Here is a 19450-nt window from a genome sequence, read left to right on the forward strand (position 1 = left end):
GAACCAGGTGGTGGACCCCAAGGCCCACAGGAGAGGAGAGAACAGCTAGGCCGCGAGGCAGCCGCAGTTACCGAACCCCAACAGTCCTACAGGGGGAGCTGGGCCTACTGGCACTACAGAACCAGCCTTGACTACCAGTTCACGCAGCCCACATAGGAAGCTCCTAAACTGGAGGCACCCTGGAGTTGGCTAACTCGACCGCACCACGACGAGGCAAGCATAGGTGTCTCAGTGAGCTTGACACAACCCGGAAACAGCTGACGGTGCTGAAACCAGGCTTGGCACGAGGGAGTACCTGTGACAAAAACACTGCCGAGAACCAGCTGGCGGTGCTGGAACCCGGATGCGTTGCCCCAGTGTGCAAGAGCCAATGGCACGACCGAGGACCAGCTGACGGTGCTGGAACCCGGTTACTAAGCTGTAGGTGCCCGCGCTTAAAAGCACTACCAAGGACCGCCTGGCGTTGGCGGAACTCGGATACCCAGGAGGAGGCACCTAAGCCAAAGGCTCGGCCCGGAACCAGCTGACGGTGCTGGAACCAGGTGGTGGACCCGAAGGTCCACAGGAGAGGAGAGAACAGCTAGGCCGCGAGGCAGCCGCAGTTACCGAACCCCAACAGTCCTACAGGGGGAGCTGGGCCTACTGGCACTACAGAACCAGCCTTGACTACCAGTTCACGCAGCCCACATAGGAAGCTCCTAAACTGGAGGCACCCTGGAGTTGGCTAACCCGACCGCACCACGACGAGGCAAGCATAGGTGTCTCAGTGAGCTTGACACAACCCGGAAACAGCTGACGGTGCTGAAACCAGGCTTGGCACGAGGGAGTACCTGTGACAAAAACACTGCCGAGAACCAGCTGGCGGTGCTGGAACCCGGATGCGTTGCCCCAGTGTGCAAGAGCCAATGGCACGACCGAGGACCAGCTGACGGTGCTGGAACCCGGTTACTAAGCTGTAGGTGCCCGCGCTTAAAAGCACTACCAAGGACCGCCTGGCGTTGGCGGAACTCGGATACCCAGGAGGAGGCACCTAAGCCAAAGGCTCGGCCCGGAACCAGCTGACGGTGCTGGAACCAGGTGGTGGACCCGAAGGTCCACAGGAGAGGAGAGAACAGCTAGGCCGCGAGGCAGCCGCAGTTACCGAACCCCAACAGTCCTACAGGGGGAGCTGGGCCTACTGGCACTACAGAACCAGCCTTGACTACCAGTTCACGCAGCCCACATAGGAAGCTCCTAAACTGGAGGCACCCTGGAGTTGGCTAACCCGACCGCACCACGACGAGGCAAGCATAGGTGTCTCAGTGAGCTTGACACAACCCGGAAACAGCTGACGGTGCTGAAACCAGGCTTGGCACGAGGGAGTACCTGTGACAAAAACACTGCCGAGAACCAGCTGGCGGTGCTGGAACCCGGATGCGTTGCCCCAGTGTGCAAGAGCCAATGGCACGACCGAGGACCAGCTGACGGTGCTGGAACCCGGTTACTAAGCTGTAGGTGCCCGCGCTTAAAAGCACTACCAAGGACCGCCTGGCGTTGGCGGAACTCGGATACCCAGGAGGAGGCACCTAAGCCAAAGGCTCGGCCCGGAACCAGCTGACGGTGCTGGAACCAGGTGGTGGACCCCAAGGCCCACAGGAGAGGAGAGAACAGCTAGGCCGCGAGGCAGCCGCAGTTACCGAACCCCAACAGTCCTACAGGGGGAGCTGGGCCTACTGGCACTACAGAACCAGCCTTGACTACCAGTTCACGCAGCCCACATAGGAAGCTCCTAAACTGGAGGCACCCTGGAGTTGGCTAACTCGACCGCACCACGACGGGGCAAGCATAGGCGTCTCAGTGAAGTTGACACAACCCGGAAACAGCTGACGGTGCTGAAACCAGGCTTGGCACGAGGGAGTACCTGTGACAAGAACACTGCCGAGAACCAGCTGGCGGTGCTGGAACACGGATGCGTTGCCTTGCCTATTAAAGATTGTCTTCCTAGAGCCCCAACTAGCGGTGTTGGAGCAAAGGGTAAGCAGGGGGAGATGAGTGTAGGCCGAAGCCTGCACTGGAGGCAGCTTTGTGTCTGCGTTGCGTTTGCAGGACACTTTGCCGGCTACACACTGGGGGAACAGCTGGCGTTGCTGAACCCCACTAACACAATGGCGTGTGTTTTTCTCTGTGCAGCTAGCACTTGCGGGCAAAAACTAGCGATGTTAGAGCCCGTGTTGAAGCAGGAGGAGGAGGAGAGGAGCAGAGTGTAGGCCGAAGCTTAGTTGAACCAATTTCAAAGGAAACCTTTAACCCCCCCCCTCAGGTGTTACAAAGTACAAGAGACACACCTTGTGCAGTATTAATGCTGCACAAGTGAAAGGTTGCTCTATTAATTTGTCTACTTGCACACGCTGAATGAAAGACATACACAATTTACCCCATTCTACAGTCAAACTGTAGTGGATGCGTGACTTGGTTTTTTGATGAGACGCAGCACAGGTGTCCAAAATAACGCCTTGGTGCTTGGAGCAGCTTCCTGAGCGTTGTTATTTGCTGTACAGGAGTCTGCGCTCTTGTGTTATCCCTTGGCAATGCCCTGTTAGCGCTGCCCATCTTATGACATCATTTCATGTTGGCCGGTGCGGTTAACGATGGCCATAAATCCCAGACCCACAGTGTCTTTTCATAAAGCCACACTGCGGTGCTGGGATTCGTGGCCTTGAGCAGTAAATATTTTGGCCGCTCACACACGTCCTTACACCTGCTTCAGACTGGGCGGCCTCTGCTGATCCCTTCTCGCATGCCGCGGCCATGAGGCTGCACAGTCTGAAGAAGGCTGAAGGAGATGAGTTAAGACAGGCGAAGATATGCACTGCTCGTGCCCATCAATCACACCCTCGCAGTCAAAATAATTAAGACAACGAGGAGCATTTTATTCAGGCAGGGCGGACGAACAGGCGCAAGTAGCCAACCAATGATGTCAGAAGACGGGAAGCGCTACCAAGGGGGGTGCTGCGTATCATTAGAAAGGAAAGTCACACCTCAGGGACAGTGGAATGGTCTCAAAGAGACACATTTTGTACGTGTTGAGTTCCACGTGGGCAAGGAGAAAACATCAGCCACCTTGTACAAATGCAGCAGTACTGCTGTACAAGGTGGCTGTTATACATAGAAACACCTGGGGGTGGGGGCCAGGCTCCCTTCAATTTCAGTTCATGTGCCTGCGTGGCGTTTGCAGGTCACGTTGCAAGCTGCACAGCAGGGGAACAGCTGGCGGTGCTGAACCCCACTAACACATTGGCTGGTGTTTTTCTCTGTGCAGCTAGCATTTCCGGGCAAAAACTAGCGGTGTTTGAGCCCAGGGTCAGCAGGAGGAGTAGAGGAGCAGAGTGTAGGCCGAAGCCTAGTTGAACCAATTTCAAAGGTTACCTTTAACCCCCCCCCTCAGGTGTTGCAAGGTACAAGAGCCACACCTTGAACAGCATTAATGATGCACAAGTCAAAGGTTGCTCTATTTAATTTTGCTCCTTGCACACGCTGAATTAAACACGTACACTATTTAGCCCATTATACTGTCAAACAGTAGTGGAGGCGTGACTACTAGTCTTTTTAAGGTGACGCAGCACAGGTGTACAAATTTACACCTAGGTGCTGTGCGCAGATTCCTTACCGTTGTTATTTGCAGTACAGGAAACTGCGCTCTTGTGTTATCCCTTGGCAATACCCTGTTAGTGCAGGCCGTCTCATGACCTCATTTCATGTTGGCCGCTGCGGTTAACGATGGCCATAAATCCCAGACCCACAGTGGCTTTTCATAAAGTCACACTGCGGTGCTGGGATTCGTGGCCTTGTGCAGTAAATATGTTCGCCGCTCACACATGTCCTTACACCTGCTTCAGACTGGGCGGCCTCAGCTGATCCCTTATCGCATGCCGCGGCCATGAGGCCGCACAGTCAGAAGAAGGCGGAAGGAGGGGAGTGAAGACAGGGGAACATATGCACTGCTCGTGCCCATCAATCACACCCTCGCAGTCAAAATATATGAGACAACGGGGGGCGTTGTGTCGGGCAGGGGGACGCACAGGCACAGCCAGCCAACCAATGATGTCAGGAGACGGGCAGCGCTAACAATGGGGGTGCTGCGTGTCATTAAAAAGGAAAGTCACACCTCAGGGACATTGTAATGGTCTGTAATGAGACACATTTTGTACTTGTTGAGTTCCACGTGTGCAAGGAGAAAAAGTCAGCCACCTTGTACAAATGCAGCAGTACTGCTGTACAAGGTGGCTGTTATACATAGAAACACCTGGGGGGGTGGGGGGCAGGCTCCCTTCAATTTCAGTTCATGTGCCTGCGTGGCGTTTGCAGGACACGTTGCCAGCTACACAGCAGGGGAACAGCTGGCGGTGCTGAACCCCACTAACACATTGGCTGGTGTTTATCTCTGTGCAGCTAGCATGTCCGGGCAGAAACTGGCGTTGTTTGAGCCCAGGGTCAGCAGGAGGAGGAGAGGAGCAAAGTGTAGGCCGAAGCCTGCACTGGTGGCAGCTTTTGGTCAGTTGTGCCAGCGTGGCTTGTGCTGGACACGTTGCCGACTACACAGCAGGGGAACAGCTGGCGTTGCTGAACCCCACTAACACATTGGCTGGTGTTTTTCTCTGTGCAGCTAGCCGTTCCGGGCAAAAACTAGCGGTGTTTGAGCCCAGGGTCAGCAGGAGGAGTAGAGGAGCAGAGTGTAGGCCGAAGCCTAGTTGAACCAATTTCAAAGGTTACCTTTAACCCCCCCCCTCAGGTGTTGCAAGGTACAAGAGCCACACCTTGAACAGCATTAATGATGCACAAGTCAAAGGTTGCTCTATTTAATTTTGCTCCTTGCACACGCTGAATTAAACACGTACACTATTTAGCCCATTATACTGTCAAACAGTAGTGGAGGCGTGACTACTAGTCTTTTTAAGGAGACGCAGCACAGATGTACAAATTTACACCTAGGTGCTGTGCGCAGATTCCTTACCGTTGTTATTTGCAGTACAGGAAACTGCGCTCTTGTGTTATCCCTTGGCAATACCCTGTTAGTGCAGGCCGTCTCATGACCTCATTTCATGTTGGCCGGTGCGGTTAACGATGGCCATAAATCCCAGACCCACAGTGGCTTTTCCTAAAGTCACACTGCGGTGCTGGGATTCGTGGCCTTGTGCAGTAAATATGTTCGCCGCTCACACATGTCCTTACACCTGCTTCAGACTGGGCGGCCTCAGCTGATCCCTTATCGCATGCCGCGGCCATGAGGCCGCACAGTCAGAAGAAGGCGGAAGGAGGGGAGTGAAAACAGGGGAACATATGCACTGCTCGTGCCCATCAATCACACCCTCGCAGTCAAAATATATGAGACAACGGGGGGCGTTGTGTCGGGCAGGGGGGACGCACAGGCACAGCCAGCCAACCAATGATGTCAGGAGACGGGCAGCGCTAACAATGGGGGTGCTGCGTGTCATTAAAAAGGAAAGTCACACCTCAGGGACATTGTAATGGTCTGTAATGAGACACATTTTGTACGTGTTGAGTTCCACGTGGGCAAGGAGAAAAAGTCAGCCACCTTGTACAAATGCAGCAGTACTGCTGTACAAGGTGGCTGATATACATAGAAACACCTGTGGGTGGGGGGCAGGCTCCCTTCAATTTCAGTTCATGTGCCTGCGTGGCGTTTGCAGGTCACGTTGCAAGCTACACAGCAGGGGAACAGCTGGCGTTGCTGAACCCCACTGACACATTGACTGGTGTTTTTCTCTGTGCAGATTGCATGTCCGGGCAAAAACTAGCGGTGTTAGAGCCCAGGGTCAGCAGGAGGAGGAGGAGAGGAGCAAAGTGTAGGCCGAAGCCTGCACTGGTGGCAGCTTTTGGTCGGTTGTGCCAGCGTGGCTTGTGCTGGACACGATGCCGGCTACACAGCGGGGGAACAGCAGGCGGTGCTGAACCCCACTAACACATTGGCTGGTGTTTTTCTCTGTGCAGCTAGCATGTCCGGGCAGAAACTGGCGTTGTTAGAGCCCAGGGTCAGCAGGAGGAGGAGAGGAGCAAAGTGTAGGCCGAAGCCTGCACTGGTGGCAGCTTTTGTTCTGTTGTGCCAGCGTGGCTTGTGCTGGACACGTTGCCGACTACACAGCAGGGGAACAGCTGGCGGTGCTGAACCCCACTAACACATTGGCTGGTGTTTTTCTCTGTGCAGCTAGCATTTCCTGGCAAAAACTAGCGGTGTTTGAGCCCAGGGTCAGCAGGAGGAGTAGAGGAGCAGAGTGTAGGCCGAAGCCTAGTTGAACCAATTTCAAAGGTTACCTTTAACCCCCCCCTCAGGTGTTGCAAGGTACAAGAGCCACACCTTGTGCAGCATTAATGCTGCACAAGTGAAAGGTTGCTCTATTTGTTTTGCTCCTTGCACACGCTGACTAAAACACGTACACTATTTAGCCCATTATACTGTCAAACAGTTGTGGAGGCGTGACTTGTCTTTTTAACGAGACGCAGCACAGGTGTCAAAATTTGCACCTAGGTACTGGGCGCAGATTCCTGAGCGTTGTTATTTGCTGTACAGGAGTCTGCGCTATTGTGATCCCTTGGCCATGCGCTGTGAGCGCTTCCTGTCTTCTGACCTCATTTCATGTCGGCCGTTGCGGTTAGCGATGGACATGAATCCCAGACCCACAGTGTGTTTTCAAAAAATCACACTGCGTGGCTGGGATTCGTGGCCTTGTGCAGTAAATAGGTTTGCCGCTTACACATGTCCTTACACCTGCTCCAGACTGGGCGGCCTCAGCTGATCCCTTATCGCCTACCACGGCCAGGAGGCCGCACAGTCTGAAGAAGGCGGAAGGAGATGAGTGAACACAGGCAAACATATGCACTGCACATGCCCATCAATCACACCCTCGCTGTCCAAAAAAATAAGACACCGAGGGCCGTTGTTTCGAGCAGGGGAGATGCACAGGCGCAGCCAGCTAACCAATGATGTCAAAAGACGGGCAGCGCTAACAAGGGTGGTGCTGCGTGTCATTACAAAGGAAAGTCACACCTCAGGGACATTGTAATGGTCTGTAATGAGACACATTTTGTACGTGTTGAGTTCCACGTGGGCAAGGAGAAAAAGTCAGCCACCTTGTACAAATGCAGCAGTACTGCTGTACAAGGTGGCTGATATACATAGAAACACCTGTGGGTGGGGGGCAGGCTCCCTTCAATTTCAGTTCATGTGCCTGCGTGGCGTTTGCAGGTCACGTTGCAAGCTACACAGCAGGGGAACAGCTGGCGTTGCTGAACCCCACTGACACATTGACTGGTGTTTTTCTCTGTGCAGATTGCATGTCCGGGCAAAAACTAGCGGTGTTAGAGCCCAGGGTCAGCAGGAGGAGGAGGAGAGGAGCAAAGTGTAGGCCGAAGCCTGCACTGGTGGCAGCTTTTGGTCGGTTGTGCCAGCGTGGCTTGTGCTGGACACGATGCCGGCTACACAGCGGGGGAACAGCAGGCGGTGCTGAACCCCACTAACACATTGGCTGGTGTTTTTCTCTGTGCAGCTAGCATGTCCGGGCAGAAACTGGCGTTGTTTGAGCCCAGGGTCAGCAGGAGGAGGAGAGGAGCAAAGTGTAGGCCGAAGCCTGCACTGGTGGCAGCTTTTGTTCTGTTGTGCCAGCGTGGCTTGTGCTGGACACGTTGCCGACTACACAGCAGGGGAACAGCTGGCGGTGCTGAACCCCACTAACACATTGGCTGGTGTTTTTCTCTGTGCAGCTAGCATTTCCGGGCAAAAACTAGCGGTGTTTGAGCCCAGGGTCAGCAGGAGGAGTAGAGGAGCAGAGTGTAGGCCGAAGCCTAGTTGAACCAATTTCAAAGGTTACCTTTAACCCCCCCCTCAGGTGTTGCAAGGTACAAGAGCCACACCTTGTGCAGCATTAATGCTGCACAAGTAAAAGGTTGCTCTATTTGTTTTGCTCCTTGCACACGCTGACTAAAACACGTACACTATTTAGCCCATTATACTGTCAAACAGTTGTGGAGGCGTGACTTGTCTTTTTAACGAGACGCAGCACAGGTGTCAAAATTTGCACCTAGGTACTGGGCGCAGATTCCTGAGCGTTGTTATTTGCTGTACAGGAGTCTGCGCTATTGTGATCCCTTGGCCATGCGCTGTGAGCGCTTCCTGTCTTCTGACCTCATTTCATGTCGGCCGTTGCGGTTAGCGATGGACATGAATCCCAGACCCACAGTGTGTTTTCAAAAAATCACACTGCGTGGCTGGGATTCGTGGCCTTGTGCAGTAAATAGGTTTGCCGCTTACACATGTCCTTACACCTGCTCCAGACTGGGCGGCCTCAGCTGATCCCTTATCGCCTACCACGGCCAGGAGGCCGCACAGTCTGAAGAAGGCGGAAGGAGATGAGTTAAGACAGGCGAACATATGCACTGCTCGTGCCCATAAACCACACCCTCGCTGACAAAATAAATATGACAACGAGGGGCGTTGTTTCTAGCAGGGCGGATGCACAGGCGCAGCCAGCTAACCATGATGACAAAAGACGGGAAACGCTACCAAGGGGGGTGCTGCGTATCATTACAAAGGAAAGTCACACCTCAGGGACAGTGGAATGGTCTCAATGAGACACATTTTGTACGTGTTGAGTTCCACGTGGGCAAGGAGAAAAAGTCAGCCACCTTGTACAAATGCAGCAGTACTGCTGTACTAGGTGGCTGTTATACATAGAAACACCTGGGGGGGTGGGGCCAGGTTCCCTTTTAATTTCAGTTCCTGTGCCTGCATGGCGTTTGCAGGTCACGTTGCCGGCTACACAGCAGGGGAACAGCTGGCGTTGCTGAACCCCACTAACACATTGGCTGGTGTTTTTCTCTGTGCAGCTAGCACTTCCGGGCAAAAACTAGCGGTGTTTGAGCCCAGGGTCAGCAGGAGGAGGAGAGGAGCAGAGTGTAGGCCGAAGCCTGCACTGGTGGCAGCTTTTGTTCTGTTGTGCCAGCGTGGCTTGTGCTGGACACGTTGCCGACTACACAGCAGGGGAACAGCTGGCGGTGCTGAACCCCACTGACACATCACCTAGTGTTTTTTTCTGTGTAGACAACACTTCCAGGTGGCAACTGACAGTGTTGAAACCCAGGGAATCAAAGAGGAGCAGAGTGTAGGCCGAAGCCTGCAGTGGAGCAAGTTGAAAGGGAACCTTTAACCCCCCCCCCCAGGCATTTGTTGCTGAAAGAGCCATCTTGTACAGCAGTAATACTGCACATGGAAAATGGTGGCTCCGAAAATTATGCTCCTTGCAAACGCTGAAGTACACACTCATATAATGTGTCCCCTCACACCGTCAAACCATCCCGGAAGTGGGACTTTCCTTTGTAATGTGACACAGCACAGCCGTCATTCCAACCCCCTTGGTGCCGGGCACCACCTCCTCAACGTTGTTTGGTTCTGTCACGGAGCCCGCACTGTAATGTTATCCCTTGGCCATGCACAGTTAGCGGTGCCCGTCTTCTGACATCATGTAGGTGTCAGGCTGGCAGTGCCTGTGCGTCCAAGCTGCCCGAGATCCAACCTTGCAGTGTCATCTAATGTAGTCCCACTGCGGGCCAGGGATCCATGGGCATGCGCAGTGCATATCATCGCCTCTCACTCACCTCCTTCCTGCTTCTTCAGACTGTGCGGCGTCACGGCCGTGGCATGCTATTAGGGATCAGCTGACGCCGCCTAGTCTGAAGAAGCGTGAAGAAGGGGAGTGAGAGGCTAGTATATGCACTGCGCATGGCCATGGATACCAGGCCCACTGTGGGATCACATTAGACGACACTGCGAGGTGTGATTTCGGGCAGCGTGGACGCACAGGCGCAGCCAGGACGACAACAAATGATGTCAGAGGACGGGCAGCGCAAACTGTGCATGGCCAAGGGATAACATAACAGCGCAGGGTCCATGACGGAATCAAACAACGCTAAGGAGGCAGCGCACGGTGCCAAGGGGGTAGCAATGACGGCTGTGCTGTGTCACATTACAAAGGAAAGTCCCACCTCCGGGACGGTTGGACGGTGTGAGGGGACACATTACATGAGTGTGTAGTTCAGCGTTTGCAAGGAGCATAATTTCAAGAGCGACCTTTCCCTTGTGCAGTATTAGTGCTGCACATGGTGGCTCTTTCAGTAACAAACGCCTAGGGGGGGGGGGGGACAGGTCCCCTTACATTTTAGTTGTGCCAGCGTGGCGGTCGCATGACACGTTGCCGGATACACAGCTGGGGATCAGCTGACGTTACTGAACCCCAATAACAGAGGAGCGACTGTTGACTGTGCACACAGCACTTCCAGGCACCAACTGGCGGTGTTAGAGCCCAGGGACAGCAGGAGGAGCAGATTGGAGGTATTGCCGCACACACAGCTGGGGATCAGCTGACGTTACTGAACCCCAATAACAGAGGAGCGACTGTTGACTGTGCACACAGCACTTCCAGGCACCAACTGGCGGTGTTAGAGCCCAGGGACAGCAGGAGGAGCAGAGGAACAGAGTGTAGGCCGAAGCCTGATTGGAGCAAGTTGAAAGGAAACCTTTAACCCCCCCCCCCAAGACGTTTGTAGCTGAAAGAGCCATGTTGTGCAGCACTAAGGATGCAAAAGGAAAAGGTTGCTCTTTTAATTATGCTCCTTGCAAACACCGAAGTAAACACTAAAAATGTGTCCCTTTATACCGTTAAACCGTTCCGGAGGTGCGAATTTCCTTCGTAATGGGACACAGCACAGCTGTCATTCCTATCCCCTTGATGCCGTGCGCTGCCTCCTCAGCGTTGTTTTAAGCTGCCACGGAGCCTGCGCTGTTCTGTTAGCCCTTGGCCATGCCCAATTAGCGCTGCCTGTCTTCTGACATAATTTGGTGTCAGGCTGTCAGTGCCTGTGCGTCCACGCTGCTCCAGATCCCACCTCGCAGTCTCATCTAACGTAATCCCACTGCGGGCCTTGGAACCATGGGCATGCACAGTGCATAACCTCGACTCTCACTCCCCTCCTTCCCTCTTCTTCAGACTGTGCGGTGTCACGGCCGTGGCATGCTAGGGATCAGCTGACGGCGCACAGTCTAAAGAAGGCGGAGGGAAATGAGCGAGAGCCCGAGGGGAAGATATGCACTGCGCATGCCCATGGATCCCAGGCCCGCAGTGTGACTCAATCAGAAGACACTGCGAGGCGGGATCTCGGGCACCGCGGCCGCACAGGCGCAGCCAGCCTGACACCAAATTATGTCAGAAGACAGGCAGCGCAAATAGGGCATGCCCAAGGGATAACAGAACAGCGCAGGCTCCGTGACAGCTTAAAACAACGCTGAGGAGGCAGCGCATGGCACCAAGGGGGTAGGAATGACGGCTGTGCTGCGTCACATTACGAAGGAAAGTCCCAGCTCCGGGACGGTATAACGGTATCAGTGAACACATTTTATAAGTGTTAAGTTCTGCGTGTGCAAAGAGCTAAAAAAAAAGAGCTACCTTTTCCTTGTGCAGCATTACTGCTGCACAAGATGGCTCTTTCAGTAACAAACGACGGGGGGGGGGGGGGGGACAGGTTCCCTTACATTTAGGTTGTTGTGCCAGCGTGGCGGTCGCAGGACACATTGCCGGCTACACAGCTGGGGATCAGCTGACGTTACTGAAACCCAATAACACTGGGTCGTATGTTTTTACTGTGCAGCCTGCACTTCTGAGCCGCAACTGGCGGTGTTGGAGCCCAGGAATAGCAGTTCAGGTGGTAGAAAGATGAACACAGCAGGAGACCTGGATGACACCCAATTACTTAATCAGGCAGAGGAGTGGCAAATTCCTGCGAGATCCAGGCCTGGTTCATTTTCAGGAAAGTAAGCCGGTCAACGTTATCGGAGGATAGTCGCATGCGACGGTCTGTTAGTACACCACCTGCGGCACTAAAGACACGTTCCGATAAGACACTAGCCGCAGGGCAAGCCAGCACCTCCAATGCATACTGGCTTAGCTCTGGCCATGTATCCAGCTTAGAGACCCAAAACTTGAACGGGGAAGAGCCGTCTGGGAGTACAGTAAGAGAGCAAGCCATGTAGTCTGTCACCATCTGACGGAACCGTTGCCTCCTGCTGACTGGAGCCGCCGGTGATGGTGTAGACATTTGGGGCGGGCACACAAAAGTGTGCCAGAGTTGTGCCATACTGGGCTTGCCTTGGGCAGAGGCACTGCTTCTGCTCCCTCTTTGGGCAGAGCCTCCCCCACTGCCTCGACGCACTGAGCTGCTTTGTAAAGCACTAGCAGCACTCCTCTCAGTTGGACAGGAGAAGATGATGGAATTCACCAGTGTGTCGTGGTACTCCCGCAATTTACGCTCCCGGGTCAACGCAGGGATGAGGTTTTGGACGTTGTCCCGGTAGCGAGGATCGAGGAGGGTGAACACCCAATAATCAGGCATGTTGAGAATGTGGTCGATGCGGCGGTCGTTTCTCAGGCACTGCAGCATGAAATCCACCATGTGCTGCAGAGTGCCAACCGGCCCAGAAACGCTGTCCCCTGCTTGAGACATGATCTCTGCCCGCTCGTCATCACCCCACCCTCGCTGTACACACTGACCACTGGACAATTGTGTCGCTCCCTCCTCTGGACGGAGCTCTTCCTCCTCCATTGACTCCTCCTCATCCTCCTCACAAATTGGCCCCTGCGTACCCCTTTGTGAGGAACCACGTGGCGCTGACTCTCCAGAAGCTGATGGAAAAGGTGACTCCTCATCCTCCACCTCTTCCACCACATCATCCCTTAACCCTTGCAAAGTTTGCTGAAGCAGGCAGATAAGGGGGACAGTCATGCTGACTAGTGCATCATCTGCACTTGCCATCCGCGTGGAATAATCAAAAGGACGCAAAACCTGGCAGACGTCCTTCATAGTGGCCCACTCTGTGGTTGTGAAGTCTGATCGGCGCTGACTGCGACTTCTTTGCGCCTGATGCAGCTGGTACTCCATAACTGCTTGCTGCTGCTCACACAACCGCTCCAACATATGTAACGTGGAATTCCACCGGGTAGGTAGGTCACATATGATGCGGTGTTCCGGAAGGCGGAATCGGCGCTGCAGAGCAGCAATGCGGGATCTGGCCAAGCTGGAACGCCGCAAGTGAGCACACTCTAGGCGGACCTTGTGCAGCAGGGCATCAAGATCCGGATAGTCCCTCAGAAAACTCTGCACAACCAAATTGAGCACATGTGCCAGACATGGGATGTGAGTGAGGTTGCCAAGGGCCAAAGCTGCCACCAGATTTCGGCCATTGTCACACACTACCATGCCTGGCTGGAGATTCGCTGGCAGTAACCACACATCGCTCTCCTGCTTTATGGCATTCCAGAGCTCCTGCGCTGTGTGGCTTCGATGCCCCAATGAAACTAGTTTCAAGACGGCCTGCTGACGTTTGGCCACGGCTGTGCTCATGTCGGTCATAGGTAAACGTTCACGGGTCCATGTGGGGGTGGACTGTGACGGATCCTGCAGAGAGGAATCAGAGGAACTGGTGTAAGAGGAGGAGTCGATGCGTACAGACTGGATTCCTGCAATCCTTGGAGTGGGCAGGACACGTCCTGCGCCACTCGCACGATCTGTACCTGGCTCAACAACATTAACCCAATGGGCAGTGAGGGAAACATATCGCCCCTGTCCATGCTGACTGGTCCACGCATCGGTGGTGAGGTGGACCTTGCTACTGACGGCGTTCAGTAGCGCATGTTTTATGTTTGCCTCAACATGCCTGTGCAGGGCAGGGACAGCCTGCCTGCTGAAGTAAAAGCGGCTGGGCACCTTGTACTGTGGGACTGCCAATGCCATCAAGTCACGGAAGCTGTCAGTCTCCACCAGCCTGAACGAGAGCATTTCCAGGGACAACAGTTTGGCAATGCCTGCATTCAGAGCCTGTGCTCGGGGGTGGTTGGCCGAGAATGCCCGCCTTTTCTCCCATGCCTGTACTACCGATGGCTGTAGAGTAGACTGGGAGTGTGAGGATGACTGGGAAGGTGGTGCTGTGGGTGGAATTACACAAGGTCTCTGGGAGGAAGCCAAACCAGCTGTGCGTGAGCTGGAGGAAGAGGCAACACGAGCTGAAGAGGTGGTAGCTGCCGCTGTTGGTTGGCCTACATCTTCAGTGTGTTTCTGTAACTCCACCGCGTGCCTGGTCCGCACATGTTTCCACATATTTGTGGTATTGAGGTTGCTGACATTTTTCCCTCTTTTTACTTTATGATGACACAGCTTGCATTTGACAAAACAAATGTCATCTGCAACTGTGTCAAAAAAGGACCAGGCACTGCAAGTCTTGGGAGCGCCCTTTTTGGCTTTGGAAAGAGACAGGCTCCTAACGGGTGCCAAAGTGGAGGCTACAGGCTCCGCAGTCTTCCCCCTCCCTCTCCCTCTTTGGCCCGTAAGAGGAAGCTCTTCCTCTGAGCTGCTCCCACCACCTTCCTGTTCCTCACGCCACGATGGGTCAAGGACCTCATCATCTCCACTTACCTCTGCCACCAACTGCTCCTCCTGGGTAGTCTCAGCAGCACAGTACGCACGAGAAAGCGGCACCTGAGTTTCATCATCAGATGCGTACTGCGCTGTGGTCACCGGAGGCACTGGCCCACCTGCCTCTTCAGAGTCAGAGAGAAAAAGGTGTTGGGCATCACTGCACACTGCCTCTTCTTCCATTTCTCCAATGCTGCTTGGCTGGCCCCCTGTTTCCAAGCCAAGAGATTCAGAGAACAGAAGTAGAGACGGCTCCTGTCCTGGGCTCTCTGACTGCCTGGCCAATTTGGCAGGTGGTGAAGAGACAGATGGCTGCTCTCCAGTGCTCTGTGCCTGAGAGGATGTGGCACTAACTGAAGTCGATGCCGAGGCGTTAGCTGCCATCCACCCGACAACGGCTTCAATTTGGTCTTCACGCAGCAGCGGTGCACGGCGCTCTCCGACAAAGCTGCGCATGAAGGACTGTTCCCTGCTGAAACTGAGTGACGACGAGTCACCGGCGCCCGCAGCAGGCACAGAATCACCACGTCCTCTCCCTGCTCCTCTCCCTGCTCCGCGCCCACGCCCACGTGCCTTACTCCCTGCCCTCTTCATCTTGGTTGACAGATAAAGATAAGCAGAAAAGTACTAAGGCCTTAGTGTGCTTATTCCTGTAATGCTCCTCCTAACAGGTGTAAGAAACACTAATGTTGTAAATTGTGGACTAAACTTTATTATTTTTCAAATGTGGCCTACACAAGTGTAAGTTGTGTTTGGTGAACTTAACCTTTTTTTTGGTGCAGATCGGGCTACAGAGCTAGTTTAAATCACACGGAGACCGTGCAGACAGCCGTAAACGGCGCTGCAAGGCCAAGAAACCCTCCTCTAGGTTATCCTATATAGTGTTTTTCCACTATTTAGCTGGATACAAGTGGAAAGACACTAATAGGAATTTTTTTTTTCAAATTTTAAACTGGCTGCACTATTTGAAAAAAAGGAAATTGTTTTTCAAGGTATGAGGCAGTAACGCACCCTGAGCTGAATCCAACCGGCTATGGCTGCACACAGACTACAGGGCGAGCTGGGCTCACACGGAGACCGTGCAGACAGCCGTAAACGGCGCTGCAAGGCCAAAAAACCCTCCTCTAGGTTATCCTATATAGTGTTTTTCCACTATTTAGCTGGATACGAGTGGAAAGACACTAATAGGAATTTTTTTTTTCAAATTTTAAACAGGCTGCACTATTTGAAAAAAAGGAAAATTTTTCTCAAGGTATGAGCCAGTAACGAACCCTGAGCTGAATCCAACCGGCTATGGCTGCACACAGACTACAGGGCGAGCTGGGCTCACACGGAGACCGTGCAGACAGCCGTAAACGGCGCTGCAAGGCCAAAAAACCCTCCTCTAGGTTATCCTATATAGTGTTTTTCCACTATTTAGCTGGATACGAGTGGAAAGACACTAATAGGAATTTTTTTTTTCAAATTTTAAACAGGCTGCACTATTTGAAAAAAAGGAAAATTTTTCTCAAGGTATGAGCCAGTAACGAACCCTGAGCTGAATCCAACCGGCTATGGCTGCACACAGACTACAGGGCGAGCTGCGCTCACACGGAGACCATGCAGACAGCCGTAAACGGCGCTGCAAGGCCAAAAAACCCTCCTCTAGGTTATCCTATATAGTGTTTTTCCACTATTTAGCTGGATACGAGTGGAAAGACACTAATAGGAATTTTTTTTTTCAAATTTTAAACAGGCTGCACTATTTGAAAAAAAGGAAAATTTTTCTCAAGGTATGAGCCAGTAACGAACCCTGAGCTGAATCCAACCGGCTATGGCTGCACACAGACTACAGGGCGAGCTGGGCTCACACGGAGACCGTGCAGACAGCCGTAAACGGCGCTGCAAGGCCCAAAAACCCCCCTCTAGGTTATCCTATGTAGTGTTTTTCCACAATAGAGCTGGAGACTGGTGGAAAAACACTAATAGGAAATTTGAGAAAAAATGTGCAGCAGGCTGCACTAAGAGCAAAAAAGAACAACTGTGTGAGGCAGTGTGAACCCCCCCTGAGCTGAATACAACCGGGTATATGGCTGCACACAGACTACAGAGTGAGCTGCACACACACACACACAGAGACCTTGCAGAACGCTGTTAAAACAGCGCTGCAAGGCAAGAGCAAGGTGAACAGTGAAGAACACACAGCGTTTTGCTAAATTAGCCTTTGGAAAGGAAAATAAAGCAATTAGCTAGCTCAACTGGCCCTCAGTTAGAACACAGCGTCCTGTCCCTAACTGAAATCACAGCAGAGTGAGCGCAAAATGGCGGCAGCGCTTTTTTATAGTGCAGAGTGACATCATTTCAGCAGCCAATCCAAGCCTTGCCAGTACTTACATGCCCACCATGCTAAACAGGATGTGCCCACACTTTCATTCATTCCTCATTGGCTGCTGCGTTCAATTTGAATTCTGGGAACTTCCGATTCCGGTATCCGATACGCGGGAAGTATCGGAATTCAGTATCGGAATTCCGATACCGCAAATATCGGCCGATACCCGATACTTGCGGTATCGGAATGCTCAACACTAGTAATTAGTAATAAAGTAGGGAACTGCTATAAGACATAAACTTCCACTATGCTGTGAGCCCCAATAGTTTACAAATATAAATCAGAGCAACATTTCAACAAAAGAAATATGTGTCACATTCATCCAAAAATATTAAAGTTTATGGATAAATATAATTTTATAGCGGAAATTTCTATGTCTGTGATTTACATTGTTTTACTTTTTGATGGATTTAGGAAATCAGTTGGTACCCTTATTTGTTAAAGCGAACCTGTCAGCAGGATTTTGCTCAGTAAACTACAGACACTGTCAGGTTGGCACTGTTATACTGATTAAAATTTTACCTTGGTTGATGAAATCTGTCTTGTGGTTGTTGTTTAATCTGTATATGCAGTTTTAAGTTAATGAGATTCTTGTGCTTTGGGGCAGTCTGTCGGCGGGGATTTATGTGGTGCTCTGCTTACATATGCATTTGTATCGGCTTATGACAGGTCACTGATCAATTACTAACCTGCCACCTATTTTACGTACTGCATATATTATTGCTGGTGGTGCTTGCACTGTAGCATGAATCGCATATGTATTGCTTTAGGCCTATACTGTTGTGGAGTAAAAAAAAAATTACGCTCATCAAAATAATGCCCGTGGCGGCACCTGAGCCGCAGTATCTATCGCATTCTGACAGCAAGCGCTGTCGGTGGTGCCACTTTGGTGGAGAAAAAAAATGTTACTCCAGCAGCGGCACTTGCACAGTAGAATGTATCAGAATGTGATAGATGCTATTGCACATGCACTAGCACTATTTTGCTAGATAAAAAAAAATTGTCTGCAGCAAAATGGTGCCAATGGAAACGGTTGCGCAGTAGCCTCTAACAGAACGCGATAGGTGCTACAGCACTGGTGCCAATGCCGCCATTAAGTTATTTTTTTTCTAACTCCAGAATAGTACATGCAGTATGTAAAATAGGAGGCAGGTCAGTGAGGAATTAGTGACCTGTCATAAGCCATACAGATGCATATATACAGTGGGAAAAAAAAGTATTTAGTTAGCCACGAATTGTGCAATTCTCCCACTAAAAAAGAAGAGAGAGGCCTGTAACTGACATCATAGGTAGACCACAACTATGAGAGTCAAAATGAGAAAACAAATCTAGAAAATCAGCTTGACTGATTTTGCAAGATTTATTTTGCAAATTATGGTGGAAAATAAGTATTTGGTCATTAACAAAAGTTCATCTCAATATTTTGTTATATATCCTTTGTTGAAAATGACAGATGTCAAAAGTTTTCTGTAATTCTTCACAAGGCTGGCACACACTGTTGGTGGTATGTTAGCCCATTCCTCCATTCAGATCTCCTTTAGAGCAGTTATGTTTTGGGCATATCGCTGGGCAACACAGACTTTCAACTACCTCTAAAGGTTTTCTGTGGGGTTGAGATCTGGAGACTGGCTAGGCCACTCCAGGACGTTCCTATGCTTCTTATGAAGCCACTCCTTCATTGACCTGGTGGTATGCTTGGGATCATTATCATGCTGAAGTCCCATCCAAGTTTCATCTTCAATGCCTTTGCTGATGGAAGGAGGTTTGCACTCAAAATCTCACGATACATGACCCCATTCATTATTTCATGTTCACCGATCAGTCATCCTGGTCCCTTTGCAGAGAAACAGCCCCAAAGCATGATGTTGCCACCCCCAAGCTTCACAGTAGGTATGGTTAGGGCCGGCGTTAGGGGCAGGCAGACCAGTCAGCTGCCTGGGGCCCCCGCTCCCCCAGGGGCCCCCAGCTAGCAGCAAGTCATGCAGCCGCTATGGGGCCCCTGTGAGGCAGGGGGGTCTGCCAGCGCCGACTCCCCCGCCGCATTGAACTATACTGGCATCTGCCAATACAGTTCAAAGCAATGATGGAGGAGAGAGCATCACCTGACGCTCCCTCTCCCATCATTCCCCGCTCTGCCTCTGACACTGCGGGTGAGGCAGTGCGGCGGCAGTCGCCGACACAGGAGCAGGGGGCAGCGCAGGCACGAGGAGAGGTGCTTGTGTTTTTTTTTTACTGAACTGTGGGGCCATTCTCGGGAGGGGAGAGGAGGGGAGGGAAGGGGGATGTGGGCTTTGCTGTATACTACTGTGTGGGCAGTGCTGTACACTACTGTGTGGGCTGTGCTATATACTACTGTGTGGGCTGTGCTATATACTACTGTGTGGGTTGTGCTATATACTATGTGGCTGTGCTATATACTAATATGTGGGCTGTGCTATATACTACTATGTGGGCTGTGCTATATACTATGGGGTATATTATATTCTATGGGGGAGGCTGTGTTATATACTATGTGGCTGTGTTATATATTTGGGGGGTACATTATATTCTATGGAGGAGGCTGTGTTATATATT

This window comes from Ranitomeya imitator, chromosome 5 (assembly GCF_032444005.1).
Source record: "Ranitomeya imitator isolate aRanImi1 chromosome 5, aRanImi1.pri, whole genome shotgun sequence".
In the NCBI taxonomy this organism is placed as follows: domain Eukaryota; kingdom Metazoa; phylum Chordata; class Amphibia; order Anura; family Dendrobatidae; genus Ranitomeya; species Ranitomeya imitator.